Source organism: Panicum virgatum, chromosome 9K (assembly GCF_016808335.1).
Source record: "Panicum virgatum strain AP13 chromosome 9K, P.virgatum_v5, whole genome shotgun sequence".
Lineage (NCBI taxonomy): Eukaryota > Viridiplantae > Streptophyta > Magnoliopsida > Poales > Poaceae > Panicum > Panicum virgatum.
The window spans coordinates 43,703,246-43,712,410 of record NC_053144.1 but is presented as its reverse complement, the minus strand read 5'-3'; the positions used below and the strand labels follow the sequence as shown (position 1 = coordinate 43,712,410).

General features: G+C 45.7%; 1 long non-coding RNA gene across 1 annotated transcript; it reads right to left on the bottom strand.

Annotated features, from left to right (window-relative positions):
* Window positions 1–3,019: 3,019 nt before the first annotated feature.
* On the bottom strand, window positions 3,020–4,097 carry LOC120648721. The gene is made up of 2 exons (XR_005665058.1): window positions 3,849–4,097; window positions 3,020–3,216 (listed from the first exon to the last, which is right to left on the bottom strand). It is a non-coding gene; the product is annotated as an uncharacterized LOC120648721 (long non-coding RNA).
* Window positions 4,098–9,165: the final 5,068 nt, after the last annotated feature.

Here is a 9,165-nt window from a genome sequence, read left to right as displayed (position 1 = left end):
CAGAATTCCTCATTCAAAGCATCTTCCACAGCTAACTGGGCCAATACTTCATCAGTAAGATTGGTGTCCAAGTTGTTCGGAACCAATGCATTAACCTGAGGTTTAGGTCTTTTAGTGCATTTCTCAATGTGGCAGGCATCAAATTTGTCACCACAATCCTGTCTTTCCTTCCACAAATTGCTAGAGGGTGTGGCCTGTCTTGTCTCAGCCCTGTAACTGGAAGAAGGACCTTTGGTGTATGGCTTCTGACTCTTAGTTTTGCTTCTGTCCAAAATTTTCTGCTGAATTTTGGCTAACATCACAGCCTTGGTCATTTTATCAGGTACCTGAATCTGAACTGCAGAGCTGATATCATGTTTCAAACCCTTCAGAAATTGTGAAACAAAGAACTCCTCATCATAACCATGGTTGTGCATGCTAATCTGATATTGAAGTGACTCAAACTCAGTGACAAACTCTTCCACTGTGCCAGTCTGTTTGAGTTCCATCAGTTGGGTTAAAGCCTCTCTATAATCACAATACCCAAATTGATCTTCTACAGCCTTACTGAATGAGTCCCAAGTACCTAGACCAAATTGTGCCTTATACATTTGAAGCCATTTTGTTGCATTCTTATCAAAGTTCATAGAAGCCATAGCAACCCACATGTGATCCGAGACATCAAAAATGCGAAAATAATCAAGGCATTTATCCTTCCAAATCTTAGGATGTTCACCAATGAACTGAGGGAATGGCATTTTGGGTAGAAAATGTCGATGCATGCCATGGGATTCGGCGTGTGGACGACCAGCAGTACGAGATGAAGAAGCTTCACCAAATAGCTGTCGAGGAGGAACTGGAGACGGGGGCGACCAGGGTCACGCTCATGTGCGGTGTAGGGATCCACCAGGATCTGGGCAACAGTTTGAGCGGTGGAGTCAACCTTCTGTGCCAGGATCTGCTGCTCTTTCCCGAAGGTGTCCACATCATGGGTAGTCAGTTCCACCTGTGAGAGAAGTTGTTGCTGAGTATGTCCCAGATCTGTCATCCAGGCGAAGATGAGATCGAGACTCTCCATGACTTGCTCCCAGTGAGCATCATCCTGATGCGCAGTCTCTTCCATGGCGTTGAGCACGAACTGAGTCTGTGCGGAAGGCTTGGGAGGCGCCGTTGTGCCCGCATCGCAAGTCGACCCGAGCGGGAAAGGAATTACGGGTAGTGATTCCACCGCAGATCGCAGGCGGAAACACACGATCCCAACCGAATCGATTGCTCAGGTCAAAACCGATGGGGTTTAGCGGACATCACGTACCCGAAATTGGCGACGAAGAGCAGAGTTCGCCGGATTCCTGCACTACACCCTAAGCGGCAGAGAAGAGTATGTGGACTGCGGCGGCGGAACAGCTAACCGGCGTGTGGCGTGGACGCCGAAATCGAGCGAAATCGGCGGAGCGGGCGCGCACGCCGATGCGGCAGCGGCCCTGGCAGAAATCGCGGCGGAGAGGGAGGAAGCGGCGGTCCGAGAAACGCTGAATCTGATACCACCTGTCACACCCGTGGCCGGCAATGATCACCACCGACGTGAGATTCAACAAGGGGATTCAGTTTCGGATAACTTGGGGAAGGAGGTCTCCTTTTCCCCTTGTGTAAGTAGTTTTACTTTTCAGATTTTTCATATTCAATAATACAGACGCGCCGGCTTATATGCGCACGGCTCACACACTGCCCAGTGGGCCCTACACCAAACCACGTTCCCTTCAATTGACAGCTAGCGTAACAACCTTGTTACATGGACGATGACTCACGCTTGTCACGTTGGCATCGGCGTGACAAAGGGTTCGTGAAATATCCGGGCACTGCAGATCGAAGTGACGAACAGCTAGAGGGCAGAGCACGTAACCCCTTGTTTGGTCCGGAGACATCAGGTAGCAGCGAGACTTGGGCTTGTGCAGCTGCAGCTCCCTACTGCTTGATCTTGTCACCTCCAGGGCGGTCAGGGCGAATAGGGCAATACAGCGTAGCAATAGGGCGAATAGGGCAATACATTATCAATACTGCTTGATATTGTCACCTCCAGGTCTCGTAAAATATCTAATCTAAACATATTAAAGTTTCATAAAAACTAGAAAAGGCGCGCGGCATTGCCGCGCAAGGCCTGTGACGGGCCAATTGTGATTGTAGTTGTATCTGTTGCCTTTGAACAGCTTGTGATTTCTGCTGGTTTTGAGTGAGGGATCATACGATGATGATCATAGCCAAATGTAGAAATGAAGATCTAGGAGTGCGCTTTCCTGCATCATCACTTTATTGTAGCTAGTAGTTTAGATTTTACCACTCTCGGAACAAACTGAAACGTGTAATTTTCACTATAAGTCTATAACATTGGTTGTTACTATATGAATTCAATACGATGAATATGAAATCCTACTGCTCCAGGATCCTTGTGAGAAAAGTAGTTAGTGAGACGGAGAATATTGGTAAAGGACTTGAGTAACTCATTGCGCGTCATATCATTATCAAGCTTGTCGGGGAGCAGCTACAGAGCAACACTTCTCAAAGTATGCCGCAAACTGACAAAGCCAATTGTTTGTCATCACCCTCTTTTCTAAAATTGGATGTACGCATAAGGTAACTATATATCTCATTTCTATAATTTTGAATGATTAATGAGACATCACCATACTCTTGAACGGTGTAAGTGGCACAGCGAAAAAGGTAGTTTTGGGATTTTGTGAGTAAAAATCGTAGGCTGCAGGTAAAACTTTAATTGGACGACTTGGGTTTTATGTGAGTTGAAGTCTATTACCCTAACACCATAGATCGTCTGCAGCATTTGGATTTCTAATGCCATCAATTCTCTTTCATCGTTGATATCACCACAAATGTGTGTGCACAAAAACATTGATGATCTACTTTGATTACTTTCTGAGCATGGAATTTCTATTTCTAGGTTTACCATTTGGTTCCGTTCTTCGCTGTACTCGGTCAGAAATGCATATTGAATACCATTTGAAATCAAAGTATGTCACAGCAAATTGATAAAGGAAATATGTGTAGTTGTCATTCTATAAATTGAAGGTAGAACACAATACACCCAATATGATTTCCTATGATTTATGATATATCAATGTTAATATCAGTTATTGTAATATGATGCATCAAGCATAAACTTCTTTACATTACATACCTGTTGTTCGCTATTCTTTTCAACTTGGGCTCGGCTGTTCTTCTGGTTTCCTGAAAGTACAATGCAAATTTGAATCAGGATACATAGTATAATTATTTGTGTGAGTAAACCAACACATAGGTATTAGTATATATTTTAGGGTTAAAAAAACAACTGGATAGCAAAACAGTAGTTATAAGATACTTGACCAAAAGGGAACAAATATGCGACGTATTGTAATTCCCTTACAAGCATGGAAGGCTGATTGGTGATTGGTTTCCAGTGAAAAAAAAATCAGATGAATCAAAGGTACACAGTAACGATGAGGCCGTAGCACTGTATTTCCAATGAATCTTTGCATGTCAGGTTGCGAAATTATACATTAACTGAATAGTAACTTCTACAGAGTAAACTAAGTGCTGATGATATGGGCAATTCATCAAACATATAACATGCACATATATGTTGTTCGTTCCCTAGGCCATCACAGGCATGAATGGCTGCCGTGCATGATAAGATGGAGGTGCCGTGGACAATGCAAGAGGGATGAGCAGGAGGCTCGCGGTTGTTAGGCCGACATTATGCTTAGTTGTTGTGCCTCCTCTTATTTTGGCCATGCATCGCGGGCGTGCCCGATCGGATGTGACGTCGGTAAGCACCGGGAGAAAGAACGGTGGAAGGTAGGGGATGGAGTGCGGTATACTTGCAGTCTTGCACCATGCCCATGAGACGCTCGCCAGGCGCGTGGGAGCCGCTGTGGTGTTTGTTTACTCCAGCAGGGAGGCGACGACCAGGTTGGGGACCAAGCGGAGGGCAGCAGCGACCTCCAGCCGGTGGAGAGACTGAGGAGGAATCGAAGGGCAGCAGCGAGATATTGAATGATGAATTTGAAGGGAATATCTATAGTAAATCATGGATGAAAAAGGAAATCAAAATTTAAGAGAAAGAAATTACCTGGACAATCTGTGGTGGTCGGATCCCAGCCAAGAGTCTGCGACGGCGGCTCTCTGCGATGGGAAAAAGTTATATGGAGTGCCTCATCTGGCCTCCTCGCGGGCGACAGGGAGCAGCACGCGGTGGCTGCCGCTGTAGGTCGTCTCCGCGAGGACCTCGCGGTGGGGCGCCGCCACCGAATCTGCAGGCCGGCCGCGCCAAACCCGGGGACGCGCCACATCGGGGTGCAGCTCACCGCGCGGAGCAGGAGGAGGAAGGCGGCGCACGGGCCGCTCTCGTGGATGCGGGCACCCGCAAAGAGCCCATGCTGGGGCCGTGACGCCGGGGCTGGGCCTCGCGCGTGCCTTGGCTTCGTTGCCCGCAAGGAGCTGCATCGGAGGATGGAGGCGAAGGGCGGAGGCCGAGGGTGGAGCCGCAGGCGGAGGTCGCGGCGACGCGACGGCTTGCGAGGTGGAGCTGTGCGGACCGCGCTGCTGGGGGTAGACCTCGCCCATGCCGCCGCCGGAGCGGGGCGGGGCGGAGCAGGAGCGGGGGCGGCCGGCGAGGCGCGTGAGGAGCCGACCGGGGGCGGGGGCTAGGGTGGGTCGGTGGGGGCGGCTTGGCCAGCCGCCGGCCGTTGGTCGCCGGATCGACGGCCGAGATTTTTGTTGGTGACGTGGCCACGCTCGCCGCATAGCTTTTGGTGCGCGAATCCTACTAAATCTAAACATATTAAAGTTTCATAAAAATTCATAGCTATTACTGGTTTAGAATTCTACCTAAACTCATGCCTATCGAGTTAATAGATACCTACAGATATCCCATGGATCTAGTTTTTATCATAATTAACAAGTTTTTAATATAATAAATATCAAATTTATAATGTATCTATAGATATTATATAGGTGGTATCCACTAAAAGCATATTCGAGAGCTCTTGTATCTAGCATGTGCTATTAAAAAAAGAAAATAGAGAGAAAAAACGTCATCCAACAGCTGCTGCAGAACAATCGCCATCCCCGCTCGCTCGCTATACCTCTGTCTCCCCTCAGGCATCTTTGCCGAGCGTCACGTGCTCGCCATCCCCGCTCACCCGTCGTTCTCACGCCCATTTCCCCGCTTCAGCGCTTTGCAGACCTCTTTCGCGCGCCTCGTTCCAGTTCACTCCACCGCCGGATGCCCGCGCTCACGCTACGCTGCGGCCGCCGCCCCAGTTCGTGCGCCCACTCCGCCGCTGCCTGCCTGCACGGCCGCCGTCCCCAGTCCGCACGCTCCGCCGCCGGCTGCCTGCGCGGGCACCCCGCAATCCGCGCGCATAGCGCGCCCGCTCTGCCGCTGGTTGCCGGCGCAGCTGCCCCCCCCCCCCCCCCCCCAGTCCGCGCACCCGCTCCACCGTTGGCTGCCCACGCCGCCACCCCTTAGTCCATGCGCGCGCGGTGCGCCCGCTCCGCCATCGGCAGCCCGCGCGGCCGCGCCCAGGCCCGCGCGCACGCTCCGTCGCCGGATGCCTACACGACCCGCTCCGCTACCGGCTGCCTGCACCGCGGCCACTCCTAGTCCGCGTGCTCGCTCCACCGCCGGCTGCTGGCGTGGCTGCCCCCAGTCCGCGTGCGGGGTGCGCCTGCTCCGCCGTCAGCTGCCCGTAGGCCGCCCCCCCAGTCCGCGCGTGCGGCCGCCATCCCACTCCCCAATCCACTGTATTTTAGCTGGTCTCTTGGATTACTCCATACAAATAGGTGGTTTCCTATTTTTAAAAAGAGGTGCAACCTCCAAATTTAACTAACATAATAGCTAGACTGTTGGAGATGCTCTAAAGTCATTAACTCTATTTTTCTCAGCATGCAAGCTATCCACTTTATTAGGAATCAAACGTCACATCACATTTCACTAGGACCATCTATTTATATTTTCTATCAATTTTATGTGACTAATAACATCCATGAAAAATAATATTGCCATGCAACCAGCTTAGTGTTTCTACTTTCAAATTTTACCTTACAATTTTATTTAAAAAACACGTGGGTCTCACCTAGTAGAAATATATGATGAGGAAGAAGTTCATTGTTCACTAAAAATTAGTGAGAGATCCTTAAAAAGTTATTATAGGAAATAAAACTAAAATAACAAAGTCTATATTCAAATGATCATAATACCATGCAAGTCACAAATCGGTCATATGCATATATAAACACTACAAGTACAATGCAACAACACCCTTTCCACCATCCAAACATTTAAGATCCACCAAAAATAAGAATTAGATAAACACTACAACAGCAAAGAAACGACGCCCCTTCCCTCCAACAAAACAATCAAGATTCACCAAAATAAGAAGTAAAGGAGAAGCGATATTAGCTTATTATATTCACAAAATAAAGTGATAATTGCATTAAGTTTGATTGGATTTAAAAACTATATGTTTACGGGTACGGTTCGGCATTGTAGAAACAAACCCGCATCATAAACCCAACAAGTAGTACTTTGGACCCATTAACAAACTCATGATCTAAAATTGACCCAAATCTGTATCATAATGAAGTAAAAATACATCAAATTTCGGATACCTATTGCCATATCTTTTACTAGACCATGGGATGTAGAATCTGCCGCCTCCAAAATTCACAAGAGGCCACTAATTCATCCCCAGGCTGGTGACCTGGTGTGCCCCGGCACTGGTCTCTACAATTGTTGGATGTTGCGAAACGAACCAAAGCAAAATAGGCTGACAAGCTTATAACATGTAGCATGCAGGTGTGGAAGAGAGATAGTGGGATGCAACTTACTCCTGGATTTATTTGTCGTGCGTCTCTTCGTCTTTCATTTACAGTTTTCTCTATTCTTTGTCACTCTTTATTTTATATATTTGTAGAAACCATTTGTAATTCATAAATATAGAGTAATTTTTACCTAAAAACTATCATGTACATGAAGATGCACATAAGAAATTAGACACATGAATATGCACATACAAACTATTTTACAAGTCAACATAAAAAATTATCATATACATGAAGGTGCATATAAAGCTAGATACAAAATAATTTTGTAAATACAGTGTTAATACTAAGTACAATGCCAAACAAATGCACATCATTTTGCACCCAATTAAACAATTTATTGTACATGATTAATTAAAGGTGCACACATATTTGTGCACAAATAATTATAAAAAAAATGCTCAACACTTAGAGATCATTAAAATCTTCCAATCTAGATAAATAGTGCATGCATGCTATTGCATCAGCTCAATAAAAAACAACAAAACATCAACCACATGCATATCTTGTTTCAGTTCTCCACTACTAAATAATATCTGCCACAAGAATGACATTAATATGTACAATTTAGTAGGGCAATGTATACAAGTCTATGTATCCAGATTTTATTTGGAGAGATGCAAGAGTAACAGAGAGACCAAAATAAAAGACAATCTGTCTCGTGCATTTTCTTCACGTGATTTAGTTAAAAAAATTGATGACAGGAGCATAGCACTCCACTCCATTGTAGCCTGAGGTGGGATCGTGGGAGTTTGATTTCGATGCAGCGTCGGCTCTTATCACATTGCAATTCTCTCTCTAGGCTCCTGTAAGTGGCTGCATTTTTATTACTTTTATTTTATCATATTACATTTTAATATTACTTGAAATATATTAATATCACATATATGTACTAATACCATCATTAACTGAGTAACAAGTGGGTGCATCAAGCGAGTCTGGCTCCACAAAAACGTCCAAAATCTACGTATGACGTATCTATAGAGTCGAGCTGAGAGGGCCCTCTTGCATCCGGAGAGCCAGGCTCAGAACACCATACACCATACGAGCAACCAAACAGCGACAACTTGCATTTCACGAGTCTGGTTGCTTTGGCCCTGTTTACCTCCCAATTTTTTTTACAGTATCCGTTACATCGAATCTTCAGACACATGCATGTAGCATTAAATGCAGTTTAAAAAATAACTAATTACACATTATAACTATTTTATACGAGATGAATCTTTTAAACCTAATTAGTTGATGATTGAACATTAATTGTCAAATAACAACGAAATATGCTGCAGTACTAAAACTCACTTTTTTCGAGAACTAAACACAGACTTTGTATGCAACCAATCAATCACGCCCCATATTTCTCACTTTCTGGGCAGCTCTGTGAGCATCGATGTCTCAACTTGTTGCCAGACCATGTGGCCGGTAGCTCTGCAGGCTAACCAAAAATTTATGCGCCTATACATCACAGTTGTTTCTTGCACTGGAGAAATATCTATATGCTCTATCTAGGCAGTTCCAATATTGGTACTAAGGTAGTGCTAAGAAGAGAGAGAAAGAAAGTGGAGGTGCAATACATTAAAGTGGAGATGCTAGTACCGGAGGTAACATGCAGTGCTCGGTGCAAAGAATATTTTATTCGAAGCAATAAATACTAGAGGTTGTGTGGAAGGAAGGTCATTGGCCTGCGTGGTGGACCAGCCCAGTGAATAGTCGTTGGCCATTGCAGACAACTATACGTTGGCGTATTCTGCTGCTTCTATAAATACACATAAGTTGACACATCCATAGCTCATATCCTGTGAATCCAACCATCTACCAAAAAGCCAAGAAAATATCTTTAAAAAAACCAAAAAAAATTGCATGGATAACTCATCTAGCTTGAATCCTGCAAACTCCTCACCCAAGCATCAAAAATAGAAACAGCCAATCCATCCCATAGTATCCACCACCACCATTTGCAATCCCACCACAACTCAGCCAACCATTCCAATCTCCCTTTCCAGAAAACTTCAATCCTTATGGCATGCCAGGCATGCCTCCATACCCACCATTTGGAGGATTTCACCACAACAACCCATGTGAAGCGAACTATAACTTTTCCCCTGGTGCATTTGGAAGAGGAACTCCAAGTGAAGGCGTCAATCTCTAATGCCAGTTGAGTCTATGGCTTTTGGTCCTGGTGGTCCCGGATCAAGTCCAGCCTCACCAGTTTCTCATGCACCACAAATCAACAATGATTTTGTTAGCACCCAGGTATGGAGCGATAATAGTGACGATGAAAAGAAAAGATGGTGTATGAATTGGACTGAAGAA